Source organism: Thermobia domestica, chromosome 2 (genome assembly GCF_964235325.1).
Source record: "Thermobia domestica chromosome 2, izTheDome1.hap1.1, whole genome shotgun sequence".
NCBI classification, from domain to species: domain Eukaryota; kingdom Metazoa; phylum Arthropoda; class Insecta; order Zygentoma; family Lepismatidae; genus Thermobia; species Thermobia domestica.
In genome coordinates, this window is record NC_137455.1 from 133,913,943 (window position 1) to 133,928,929 (window position 14,987).

At 36.7% G+C, this 14,987-nt stretch overlaps 1 protein-coding gene across 1 annotated transcript in view; it reads left to right on the top strand.

The window, feature by feature from the left end:
• Nucleotides 1–14,987, top strand: part of ND-18 (NADH:ubiquinone oxidoreductase subunit 18) — a 31,155-nt gene that overhangs the window by 3,435 nt on the left and 12,733 nt on the right. The window lies entirely within an intron of this gene.

Sequence of the window (14,987 nt, forward strand, 5' to 3'; positions counted from 1 at the left end):
TTGATAAGATATGCTTAAATATATTTGTATCGACATGAGTCAACCTAGCCTGGAAAAGAATTGCAGCAGCTCTACATGTTCGATTTTTACGATTTTCTCCACTCGCTGAGAATGTTTTGGTTCTCTGTTAATGCATACTTTACGAGTGTGTTTTGCTTTAGTTGACACTTGATTTTGTAGTATTACGACACTTCTGTATAATTTATGATTTTGTTCTTTGTGCTTGATTGTTGATCGGAAGGTTCTGGAATGTTGGGCCGCACATATAGGTGAAAATGGGTTAGTATCAAGATTGGTTCTCAGAGCTGAATGTTCAATTCACATAGTGATGCGGAGCGATCAATAGCGAGTGCAGGCGGGTTAGTAACCTGGTTGATTACTTTTTTATTACTCAATGGGGGTGCGGGTCAGTGTTCTAGAATTCTGCCATTGATGATGGAATGTTGATGGAAGCGCTGTGTATGCGTGTTTTCTATGGTGATGTTAAGAGCATGTCTTTTCCTTTGTATGTGTGTGTTAGCAAAATAAAATTTTTTTAATTTGTTTGTTTAGTGTATGTGTATTCGTGTCTACTGTTGTTCTCAGATGTTCGCTTTCTCGGGACCAAGGTGCGTTTGAGTATATCACCAGTTTAACCAGCTACAAGTCTATGTGGCCATCACAGAAGAATAGCTCGCAACCGGGGATGCACTCACTCGCTCCATAGTCATGGGAGAAAGAATCGAACTCAGAAGACCTGCCCTACAAGTGTATTATCTAAATGAAGTTTGCGCAACGGAAAAAAAAAAATTAAATAAATAAACTCGAAAATTTGGAAAGTAGATAAAAAAAAATAAATCTCAGGATTCGTGACATTCACTGATGGGTTCCCCGTAACGTTTCACTCATATCATTTTCCCCTCGATGATTCATTATCGGATTGACAGGAAGACGCACTATTGATCTCGACTAAATCATGTTTTACTATAATAAAAAAAATCTACTCTACTGTATCTCTGTTATATGGAATAAAACATAATTGTCCACCTGAAGCTTTACTTGTTTTACCGAAGCATTATACAGACGGTTTACATTGAGTTTAGGGGCACAACAATACATCGCATTACACTTTACAGAATCATTTTACCGTGCGTGTCACAATTCGTGACCAACCATTTACAATATCACATGCACACATACTCTCATGACTTTCAAATTTTATTTCACATATTCCCAATATTTATTACTTTTATTAAATAGTTACTCATTCTCGACTATCTTAAGGAAAGTGCCTCTCATTGGCATTCATATCTTTCATTTTTTTTAAAAAAAAACTCTTACGTTTTAGCTGTTCACAGCAGCTACAATTACTAGGCACCCTTTTTCTTATATTTATTCATTTCTTGCCTACATATTTTACAACAAAATACACATGAAATCACTAAATCCTTAACCTACACTAACCTAAGACACATTCACACTACACACTCACACCAACAAATTTATTTTATAACGTAAAAACGCTTTGGTTGGCAGTCCAGGCCACATTTCCTTTAATGAGATTCTGTTACAAAAAAAAATGTTATATGAATGTTCGCACGGTGTAGAAAACCAATTGCCCCTATCGAAAATTTATGACAAAACGACCCATCGTGCTTCTTTTATCAAAGTACAGCTTCGGTTTCTTTCTCATACTTCACGGATACGTTAAGGTTAAAAAAAAAAAAACTTTAAAAGAATAAAATATATTGAATATATGTTCTATACTGGAGAACGTCATTCCTATCCTAGTTGGTTAGCGTTGTTCTAATGTACAGCCAAATGATGCATAGCCAAATAAAAAAAAAAAAAAATCACAACAATAATAAAGAATACTGCATATAGCCTTTCACAAGATTTTTGCTTTCTTTGAATAACAGGAATTTCGATGGTCACTCTAAATGAAAATTTTACACTTGCATGTATATTCCGTCAGTATTTGCTCTGCCTGTTATTACCCCCCCCCCCCCTTTATAGATAAGCCTAAGCCGTCACATATTGTCTCAGTAATTGTGTAGATCCTACGGGAAAGGAATTTACGAAGACATAGTTATATTATTATGTTTCACTAAACACCATATTCCAACGTGATAACTTGGTGAATTTTGAGGTTAAAAGAAAAATATCCATGAATCCAGGCTACCAAGTTACTTCGCTTGAAACCACTTTTAGAAATAAAGAAAACTTACTTACAGTTCGGATGAGTTTGTGTACAAGCAGAATCCAATGTTGTCCTTACAAGCACCCGTTCCTGTTTACCTTTCTTATTTATTTTGTGATGGATTTCATAGTTCCAGAATAAACAACTATCACTCACATCTTCCACAACATACAGTCCATTTTGAACCAGTTAAAAGACCATTAACTATCACGGTTCTTCCAAAAAATTCAGGATCCAATCATACAGAAATCAGACCTCGTCCATAATGCATACAGACAACTTACAACATTGGGCTGCTTCGCTTCACTAATTCCCCTCGCTACTCGCTCCGTTCCGTTCAATCAATAGCACAAAAATTATCGCAAATTTTGCAATCGAACCTTTTTAAATCTTTTAGTAGTAAAAAATCAGCTCTGGAGCGGCTTTCTTTATCACTTTATGCCGATAATATCGGACGGGCAGTAACTGAGGATTGCTTTCTTAGGCTGACGCCATTACAGTACGACAACAATGTGACGTAACAGTCTGAAGATTGAAGATGAGCTAATTATCATAGAGTTCAAAGGAAAGCGACCAATTATAAATAATTCTGTAAATCTGTGCTACTGACGTCACACAAGACAAGATTGAAGATGATGCACCAAAACCGAGTAAATCTTGACGATTTTCTATCAAAATGGCTGAAAGTCTAAAGAATTTTATGAAGAATAATTTTTGAATAAAATTTTTAAAGAAAATTTTTTTTTTTTTGACAGAGTTTTCAGAATGATTGGAGATAGGAAAAGCGTTCTACAGATGAAAATAAACGAAATAAGCAGAATATTATTAAAAATATAGGAAATTAAGATAGAAATAAACAAAACCTAGACATTAAATACGAAATAAAAATCCTAAACCTATTTTAATGCACGTCCTAACTTAATCCTACCTTTTAATATTACAAGAAAATTAAATGACAACATTACATCCTTACATATCATATATTATATATTATTTTACATTATTATACAGGGCGTTCGAAAATTTTCAACATGATAACTCCATGTTGGGAGGTATCATCTTCCGCGGTCCTTGGAAGAAAAAAAATGTTTTTCTTTCTTACATCATGAATACACTAACAACATTTATCTGCACTAAAAGAAAATAAACGACATTTATACTAATCTAAATCTCTTAACCTAATTAAAATCCTAAAATGTTTTATTTTCGCCTTTGAGCTTTTATGGATTCTCTGCCTCGCCAAGAAGTTGTCGTCGCTTGAGATCTGAACATCGAAAAAGTTTTATGTTGTCATAGCTTTGCACTCCAATATTCTCTCCTGATAATGTTTGAAGTTGAGCTGAATTCCTAAAAAGTTTAGTTACCAAATATGGTCCGAGATATGTGAACATGAATTTTGAGAATACCTTCTTTGGTACCGATGATAAGTAATGGGTCTTTAACATTACCAGAGAACCTTCTTTTATCTCATCTTTTCCTTTCTTTTCTTCTTCTTTCCTTTCTCTTTTCGGTTTTATGGCAGGTATGGAAATAACGAATTTCTTATCGTCAGGTACAGATTCAGATTCCTTTGGCCAATGGAAATTTCGTTTGAAATCCTGAGAAGCTGAGTAAGAGAGGAATATCTCCGCCGGAGTGCATCCCAGGGATTCGCACATTGAATGATTGCATAAGTCTTGCGCCTCCTTGAGATAATAGCTCCATCTGGCTTGATTATCATGACAATATAGACGAAGTATCCGATGGAGGTCTCGATGCCTTCTTTCGACAATGCCATGGGAAGCAGGATGATAAGAAATAAACCGCCAATCGAGCATTGTAATGTCGGTGACGGGTATGTGAGAATGACCCCTCGGTCACCATCATTCTCACATTCCCGTTCATCGATCACGAAGCAAATCGAAAACACAGGAGCAATTGTGCGATATTCCAAAATTTCTATATCTCTCGAAACGTTCAATTTTGAATTGACTAAAGGTTTACTATTCAAAACAAGATTATCCGCCAAACATGAATTTTGATAGGCCGAAACTTTACACAAGGTGGTGTTACCGTCTTCTTCTTCTTCTTCTTGGGGAGTCAGGGAATCCATCTCGCAGTTCGCAATCTCCCCTACTGAGAACTGCGATATGCATTTCCCGTCCAGTTTTCACTCGTTTGACTTCCGACTGACGTTGGTGCGAACGTCGGGTGAGATGGGTACGATCCCGCCACAGTCGCCATGTTCACCCCTGGGGAAGGTGTTGTATGGGATACACTACCCCCTCCAGGTGGTGGTACACCCGATGCATATGGCGGACTGGCACGCATCCCACCAGAAGTTACATTTCCATTTGGGAAAACCTGGGATCCACTTGGATAATTCCCGTATTCTCCACTATTTCCATAGCCATAGGCTACTCCTGGTCCCTCTCGGTATGGGTCATACCGCGGTCTTCCCGGGCCACGACCTCTCATGTTTCGGTTATAGGAATTTCCATTCCTCCATCGATTCCTGTAAGGATATCGTGATTTCCGATCTTCCGTACTGGAGGAATCTCGTGAATTGCTCATCAGAGTTTTTTCCTTAGTCTCTTCGGTTTGTGAGGACGACTCCTTGGTTTGTTTCCCTCCTTTTCCAAACCTCTTTTGGACCACTACTTGTCGTGCGAAAGGTTTCCTCCATTTTCTCTCAGTCACGGCTCCAGTGTGTTCTGGGTAACCCTCTAATTCGGTTAATTTTAAAATTAACTGTTGTGTGGACTTGGGTTCCACAGCTCTTAATATCTTAGACTCATTCGGAGGCAAACAGTCAAGCAGGATTTCGATTAGCTCCCCTTCATCCGGATGATGCACGACCGCATAATATTCCGCTATCACCTTCCAGGCGAAGTCTCTCAAACGAGGGTATTTCGTCCGGTCATATCGCATGTTTTGTACAAATTTCTTCTGTAGGCGCTCCATCCGTAAAGAAAGAAAACTGTCCCTGAATAATCGAACAAAATCATCGAAGGTTCGTATTTGTTCTTCGACCGTTTTATACCAAGCTCTAGCCCCCTCTGTCAAACAACGTGGCAATAGTAATAATTTTTCTCGGTCAGAAGCCTCTAATAATTGAAAAGTTTGTTCCAAGTTTTCAAGGAATAAACTAGCTTGTCCGAATTCTCCTGTAAACATGGGTAAGTTCCGAATTTCTGACAATCGGATGCTGATATGTTTGTTGCCGTTTGCTGTGTCCGCACGTCCATTGGTGTTCTGAGGAGTGCCACACTCTAATACGGGGCCCCTCTCCGTCGGTGAATTTTGTCCAAAAGTTACAAGGTTATTTAAATTTTGACCTAATGAAGATTTCTCGGAGATGGTAGTCCCCGCATGATTGTGCCCCTCCTCCAGAACTCCAACGCTCGTACGCACCCCACTCGGAATAACCTGAGCTGACATTAGTGGAACATGCGTGAGTTGGCAACACTGATGAGGCAGACAGGTCACACTTGTCAAAGGAACGCGCCTAATTACCCCTTCATTTCTCTTTCCATCAATTCTTTCATTCATCCGTCTCACCTCCTCATTGGCATGTGACTGGAAAGTTGGGTGACATTTCCACAAATTTTATCCCTGGCCGTTGACAGGCACCCTGACACCGTCACTGTAGTGATGGTTGCAGTTTCCCCAACCGAAGATACTGGAACCTCCACTAAAGCATCAGAATCTGAGCCATCTGAATCAACGGATCCAGTATACAAACGTTTCCTATTTCCCTTAGGTACTCTATTCATGACGCGGTTCGTAAGGGTCTGTACTTTGATCTCAAGTTGCCGATAGTCGTCTTTTTGTTGTGATTCGAGACGTGATATTTCCTTAGCTAGAGAGTCACATCTACGATTCACGGTGCATTCCGACAGACGCAACTCCTTTTCCACATCCGTTACGCGCTCATCCAATGTTTCGCGATAATTGGTGAAAGTGGACTGAAGGTCCTGGACGTCTTGACGTACCTCCTCCACGTCTTTACTTACACGTTCGAACTTCTCTGTGATAGTGGTATTTGTCTCTAACTTAAACTGTTCAAACCGGTTATTGAGATCTTGAATGCTATCAGTTACTTTAGAAAATCTGTCATTTATCTGCCCTAACGCAAAGTTTACATTTTCAAATCTAGTGTTTACATTAGCATTAACTTGTTCTAACTGAGTACTAACATTACCAAATTTCTGATCAAATTTTAAACTTAATGTTTGAGTAAATTGCTGTAAAAGTTCAGCTAAGTTAGACGTGGACTGTGACTCTACCGATTCCTGCACTACAGTATCATTCTCTACCTCGGTCACCTGCGGAAGAACTACCAGTGAACCCCTCTCTGTGTCATTTTCTCCATTGGACGCCGGCAAGTCTACCTGTGCCGCACGTTTTACAGTACAATATTTGCAATACCACGGTTCCACACTTTGTTGCAGTTCAGTGACTTCCGTTTCCGACAATCCCTGGCATTGGGAATGAATCCACAATTGACAATCGTCACAAAAGACGCGTACTCCTTCTATTAGCTCGTCACAACAACGATACTTGTCCACAGACTGATTGGTCTCACTTAACTTTTTACACGACATATTTTATCTTCCCTTTTACAAACTTTCATAAAATTCCCCGGATCTACCAATTACTCAGACAATATGCAACTATTCCTGCTCATCTATAAAGATTTACCACTTTCTTCAACTCGCTTTTTTTTTTTTTTTTTTTTTTTTTTTTTTTTTTTTTTTTTTTTTTTCGTGACCATCATTCCTTGAGAATGATATAATCGAAACATTACAAGTTCCATCACCGAATATCATCCTGGCTGGCGTAGCCAAATTTGTTAGCAAAATAAAATTTTTTTAATTTGTTTGTTTAGTGTATGTGTATTCGTGTCTACTGTTGTTCTCAGATGTTCGCTTTCTCGGGACCAAGGTGCGTTTGAGTATATCACCAGTTTAACCAGCTACAAGTCTATGTGGCCATCACAGAAGAATAGCTCGCAACCGGGGATGCACTCACTCGCTCCATAGTCATGGGAGAAAGAATCGAACTCAGAAGACCTGCCCTGCAAGTGTATTATCTAAATGAAGTTTGCGCAACGGAAAAAAAAAAAAAATAAATAAATAAACTCGAAAATTTGGAAAGTAGATAAAAAAAAATAAATCTCAGGATTCGTGACATTCACTGATGGGTTCCCCGTAACGTTTCACTCATATCATTTTCCCCTCGATGATTCATTATCGGATTGACAGGAAGACGCACTATTGATCTCGACTAAATCATGTTTTACTATAAAAAAAAAAAAATCTACTCTACTGTATCTCTGTTATATGGAATAAAACATAATTGTCCACCTGAAGCTTTACTTGTTTTACCGAAGCTTTATACAGACGGTTTACATTGAGTTTAGGGGCACAACAATACATCGCATTACACTTTACAGAATCATTTTACCGTGCGTGTCACAATTCGTGACCAACCATTTACAATATCACATGCACACATACTCTCATGACTTTCAAATTTTATTTCACATATTCCCAATATTTATTACTTTTATTAAATAGTTACTCATTCTCGACTATCTTAAGGAAAGTGCCTCTCATTGGCATTCATATCTTTCATTTTTTAAAAAAAAAAATCTCTTACGTTTTAGCTGTTCACAGCAGCTACAATTACTAGGCACCCTTTTTCTTATATTTATTCATTTCTTGCCTACATATTTTACAACAAAATACACATGAAATCACTAAATCCTTAACCTACACTAACCTAAGACACATTCACACTACACACTCACACCAACAAATTTATTTTATAACGTAAAAACGCTTTGGTTGGCAGTCCAGGCCACATTTCCTTTAATGAGATTCTGTTACAAAAAAAAAAAAATGTTATATGAATGTTCGCACGGTGTAGAAAACCAATTGCCCCTATCGGAAATTTATGACAAAACGACCCATCGTGCTTCTTTTATCAAAGTACAGCTTCGGTTTCTTTCTCATACTTCACGGATACGTTAAGGTTAAAAAAAAAACTTTAAAAGAATAAAATATATTGAATATATGTTCTATACTGGAGAACGTCATTCCTATCCTAGTTGGTTAGCGTTGTTCTAATGTACAGCCAAATGATGCATAGCCAAATAAAAAAAAAAAAATCACAACAATAATAAAGAATACTGCATATAGCCTTTCACAAGATTTTTGCTTTCTTTGAATAACAGGAATTTCGATGGTCACTCTAAATGAAAATTTTACACTTGCATGTATATTCCGTCAGTATTTGCTCTGCCTGTTATTCCCCCCCCCCCCCCCTTTATAGATAAGCCTAAGCCGTCACATATTGTCTCAGTAATTGTGTAGATCCTACGGGAAAGGAATTTACGAAGACATAGTTATATTATTATGTTTCACTAAACACCATATTCCAACGTGATAACTTGGTGAATTTTGAGGTTAAAAGAAAAATATCCATGAATCCAGGCTACCAAGTTACTTCGCTTGAAACCACTTTTAGAAATAAAGAAAACTTACTTACAGTTCGGATGAGTTTGTGTACAAGCAGAATCCAATGTTGTCCTTACAAGCACCCGTTCCTGTTTACCTTTCTTATTTATTTTGTGATGGATTTCATAGTTCCAGAATAAACAACTATCACTCACATCTTCCACAACATACAGTCCATTTTGAACCAGTTAAAAGTCCATTAACTATCACGGTTCTTCCAAAAAATTCAGGATCCAATCATACAGAAATCAGACCTCGTCCATAATGCATACAGACAACTTACAACATTGGGCTGCTTCGCTTCACTAATTCCCCTCGCTACTCGCTCCGTTCCGTTCAATCAATAGCACAAAAATTATCGCAGATTTTGCAATCGAACCTTTTTAAATCTTTTAGTAGTAAAAAATCAGCTCTGGAGCGGCTTTTTTTATCACTTTATGCCGATAATATCGGACGGGCAGTAACTGAGGATTGCTTTCTTAGGCTGACGCCATTACAGTACGACAACAATGTGACGTAACAGTCTGAAGATTGAAGATGAGCTAATTATCATAGAGTTCAAAGGAAAGCGACCAATTATAAATAATTCTGTAAATCTGTGCTACTGACGTCACACAAGACAAGATTGAAGATGATGCACCAAAACCGAGTGAATCTTGACGATTTTCTATCAAAATGGCTGAAAGTCTAAAGAATTTTATGAAGAATAATTTTTGAATAAAATTTTTAAAGAAAATTTTTTTTTTTTTTTTTGACAGAGTTTTCAGAATGATTGGAGATAGGAAAAGCGTTCTACAGATGAAAATAAACGAAATAAGCAGAATATTATTAAAAATATAGGAAATTAAGATAGAAATAAACAAAACATAGACATTAAATACGAAATAAAAATCCTAAACCTATTTTAATGCACGTCCTAACTTAATCCTACCTTTTAATATTACAAGAAAATTAAATGACAACATTACATCCTTACATATCATATATTATATATTATTTTACATTATTATACAGGGCGTTCGAAAATTTTCAACATGATAACTCCATGTTGGGAGGTATCATGTGTGTGGGTGGTTGGGGGCATTCACGTAGAATATAGTGAATGTTTTAATTTTTTACTTATTTATTGTTTCATTTTTAACGTGCATAATGTAAATCTATTATTTGAATATCGAAGTAGTGATGTTTTAATTATATTACATTACTGATATTGACAATAAAAGGGAAGACATGCCAACTATGAAAGTTTACCCATTGAAATTTTTGTAAAGCAACTTCTTTGTTCCAATATTTGGCTTATGCTGTGCTGTATGCGCGTATGGTCAGAGGTTCGCTTCTCGATACGGATACGAAGCCTCGAATGAAAGAAAAGAAGTAGAGGTTAAGATTTCACTCTACGAGTAGATTCATGTTACATATAGTGGAAGTGTTTTAAAAAAAACAATTAATCAATCAAGCAATTTAGCTCTTAGTTTATGAAAGAAGAATTGTCTTAAATTTGATACTTTATTTTTAATATCTTCAATATATCCTTTTGCTAGAGATTGTACTGGGAGGTACCACTAACGCTTATTAGTACAAATCATCGTGAGAAATTGTTTATCAGTATTTCCCTGTTTTTTATTAGCTTTGTCCTTGTCTTTTCTCTTCGTTTCTACATTCATTTCTTTCTGATGTCGCTACTTACTTCCTGTATTTGAATATCGAATATTTTCTGTATCGCTACTCCACTTACTCAACTTCCATCATTGTTAAGCTTCTTCTTACTCAGCGTCCATCAGTGTTAGAAAAGGCCCGAATTGTTTCGGGAAAACACAACTCACCTTGGTCCATGTGATTTTTTTTTTTCTGAAGTTTATTTGGGCCTAAAATTGATTTATAAATGAAGATTGTATTAACTTACTACTATTTTTATTCACCGGCAGATAAAGTATTCTTGAACAGTTTCCCTGTTATAGTGGTGACTCTCTGGCGTTCAGTCTTTGTTTATTTGCTTTGTTTATTGGAGTATCGCGTCTTTTTTTTTTTTAAATCACGGAGGCTATGTAAGACAGATCCTTTCAGTTTATATTAGGATCCGAACTACCATAATGCGTTCAAATTTAAGTGTTTTACCACAGGGAATCCAAGCCTGAGACCACGTGCGCTCAAGTGCACTTGAAAAAGTGTTGAAAATGTTCAGCTCTATGCTTTCTTCTTAGAAGCTACTAAAAAAAAGAATCGAAGAGCGCAAGATCTTGTCAGATAAATGTTGCATCACGTTTAGAACGGATTTTTAGCATACAAATGAAAGTCTGATTAAGTAGAGGTAACCACTACTTACCAATAAAATGAATGAATAAACAAAAACTTCGAAGAATATGCAGCTAAATTAAGTAAACAAAGATACAAGTGTACAAGGTAAAAAAATAAATAAATAAAGTAAAAAGCTTCATGATGTTCACTTTCTTTCAGCGCGTGAATTTAGTAAAAGCACCGTGCATTACATAAATATAAAGCAGATGGGCTATCTGCGTGCATGCAATAATGCACGATCTATTTTTCCATTCCCTTCATATTCACAGATGAGACTCAAATTTAGCCCAAATGACCTTTGGACAAATGCCTATTAGTTTAAGCTCAAGGATCTATATCCAATTAGCGGTAAGTGAATTGGGTATATCGAACTACTGACAGAAGGTATTAAATCCATAATGTGGAAACAAAATACCACAAGAAGTACGAGTTATTAATTTGATATAGTTGATAAAATAAAATAAAATGAAATCTGAAAGGAAATATATAAAAATAGGTTTCTGCAATGCGCAACATAAAATGTCTATCTGATACTTCCGCGATCTGACAATTTTGAATTTTAAAATGAAGGATGGAAGCCAGGATTTCAATGTTAGATACGGTTGTGGTGCTCTTAAAATAAGTCTGTACTTCGACTTAAAGATTATTAGTAACTAACTAACTAACTCTATGGCCTATGGAAACCGGAGGTTCAATGCCACGTTCACAAAAGCTCTCCACTGACTTCTATCCTTAGCTAACTGCATCCAGTTTCTACTCTGTAAAGATTATTAGTAGATTAACTTAATTGATTTGTAAAAAATAAATTATTATATTTTAAAGTACTTCTTATCTTCTAAATACCTGTTACTGCGACTGCACTGGATTTCTGATTCGTAAAACTAACATTTTTATACAGGGAAGTCGTATAAAATATTTTTAAAAATGAATTTCCAAAGCATGCAATGCATTCCAGAAATAATTTATTATTATGTCAATTCATCGGTAATTTTACATCTCATAGAACATACAAAATGTTGGTAATATGTTTATTTTACTATAAGTGAATAATTGAAAATATTTAACTAATTTAATTATGTTTCAAACTAATCTATTTCTTTACATCCTAAATAAAATTATTGTTATTTACATACTTCTGTGTGAAATCAGCCTAACACTTTACATATTGAACGTGAAAGAACTTCCTAAAATCGAGCAAAATCTTTCTTCGCACATACAACTTTAAAATGCAAATTACTGCCTTGTGTATCTTTTACATATTACACATTTATAGACCTTTCAACAATTCTTTAGAAAACTTAACCAGGTGCTTTTCCTATTGTGAAATTATAGTGTGCTGTTCTCACAAGCCGAAGCATGTGTTGCAAGGGTCAAGACAACCTACTACCCGCTAATCTCGCAAAATCATATATTTTATAAGGAACATTAAACGATGAAATGATAAGGCATAATATAGTAGTGTATGTATGTGAGCAAACAAATGTATAAGTGTGTGTGAACAAAATTTAACTGCTAAACTCTGTATGATCACAGAGTTGGATACGTAGTCAAGTTCCTTCGCAACCAGTGACAATATGAGATACTGTTGTATACCCACTGGTGCGGAAGAATATGAGCTTTCCTCGTAACTGGATAACTCAATTTTCACAATTTCGGAGATCTCTCTTCCTACACATCCACCTGAGAAATAGTCCTCACCTTACTTTTCCAGGACCAGATCTTCATTATTATTATTATTATTATTAGGGTCCTAACTCTAAGAAACAAACGGGTACCTATATGTTTTTTTTTTTTTTTTTTTTTCCTAAGAGAAAAGAAAAGTGGTTTTCCAAGAGCCAGGTTGTTTGTTAAAATTCCGTTTCTTTGTTGATGTTTAGTGTCCTTTTTCAGCAGAAATACTGTATGAGAAATGAGGCGAGTTTGAGATGGAATCCGAATCATCGTAATGCGTTCAGTAGCTCTGCACCGGGAATTGAACCCAAGAACAAAGACGCATGCGCAAACCACTAGACCAGGGAAGGCAACTAACGTGAAGTTCCGTGTAATTTCAAATACAAATATAATCCATTCAGACATTGTTTGTTAATTACCTTAAACTTAGGTGAGACCATCTTTGATTCATTGAATACACTCAGAATTTCACGATGACTTTAGGATAGTATTTACTAAATGTCGTATATGGTTGTGCGTATTTTAACAATATGTGAACGTGTGTAATTCACCTAACAAAATCTCGCAAAAGAAAGTGTGATATACAGTTTGGGTGTACCAATAATATTCCAGGTGGGTTAAACACGGGCTAAGCACACATGGGCAGACTATGGCTTAGATTTATGTAAGTATTTTAATAGTCTTGAAACTGTTTGATTCTTCTTTTTAGAGCAGTAGTTTTGAACCGATGTGTTGAACCGCGGTGGGCACACTCGCTCAAAAAGTGCAAAAAATGAAATGAAATCTATGGAGTTTTGCGTCCCACGTTTATGCCGGCTAGGCTAAAGGAGACGGTGATGATGAGTAATGAATGAAATGGTGGAATGAAGAAAGTGGGAGGAAACGGGTGAACCCCGCGGAAACCCACACACACGGTGTTTGTCCACCACAAGGTTCACTTGGCGGGGGCTGGGATCGAACCCGGGACCCCAAGCACCAGAGGTGAATGCTCTACCACTGAGCCACCGTGGCCCCGCTCAAAAAATGTTTAGCAGCCTTTTCAGCACAGCAATCCTGAATAAGCTTTTTCCTTAGTTTTACTTACAAGGTACATTCGCGAAGTGTTCTCTGGGGATTCGTGTAAAGTTGATTCAAATGCAAAGTTCTCCGCGGCCAAATGTGTATTGTACTAATTTTAGCGGCCCATACCGGTAATTTGCATATTTGATATATCCGGAATTCAATCATACACTGCTATAACGCTCGGACACAAAATTGCTTTTAATTTCTTCAGATGTAACTTGACATGAAGGTGGACAATATGCAAAAGAAATTGGATAAGTACTGCTTCTTTGACACTTTTCCCACACCGGCCACCATCTTGGATTCAGCTTTCGGTGTTGAAGTGGGAATAGGTTCAGGTGATACGTCAAATTCAAGTACAATTTTCTCGGAAGTTCACTGGTGTAGTGAATTTTACCGTAGCTTGTACCGTTTGAAAGGTATTGCATGGTAAATCCCTTCAGACACTTCGTGAATTAACATTGTACAATAATATAGTTACGCTTACGTTTTTGATATAGACAAATCAAAACAGTTTCTAACTGGAAAAATACTGTAGGTATAAACAAACTCTTTGCAACATTGGTGTCATAATCTTACTACATTTCTGTGTCAATCTCCTGCAGGAAACATACCCGGTTGTCTTGTATCGTCAAAGGAAATTGTACACTTAAAGACCCACACGTGGATGATCGTTGTTGGCTAACATCAACTCATGTAGTACGCGTGACTCCGACTTTTTCACCATACCGATTCCGTGGAGTTGCCGAACGACAGTGATATGTTACATGCTTAACTCATGAGAACATGCTATTAGTCGGTGGCCACGTGACGAACTTCGTAGTGTTGTATCAAGTTCCAAATTTCACACATCGTATGAAACTTCCCATTCATCGAATGAACTTCCCGTTCATTCACCATGTCTGGCCCAAATGCATTGATGATGTTTTTCGCAACTGCTGTATAGAATTCTGCAAGTAATTGCTATTTTCTCGCGCTGTGTTATTCGAGATGGCGTCGTCGGACCAAGCTGGCAAGGAACGATATTCATATTGCTAATCAAGTAAATAATTTTCTGGTTTCAATCCCGTTACAACGTTACAAATTAAATATGCGTTTTTCCCTTTTAAAAGTTCCACAAAGTAACCTGGAGAGAAACTTAATAGGCATTTTTCTTCCTACTAGAAGCATATTGTGCTTCTGATGTAATGTGATGTGATTTTGAGTTGAGCATTGCTTTCAGCAGCGAGGGTATATGAGACATGGACCCACAGCTTAATGTGGAATCCAAATCACAT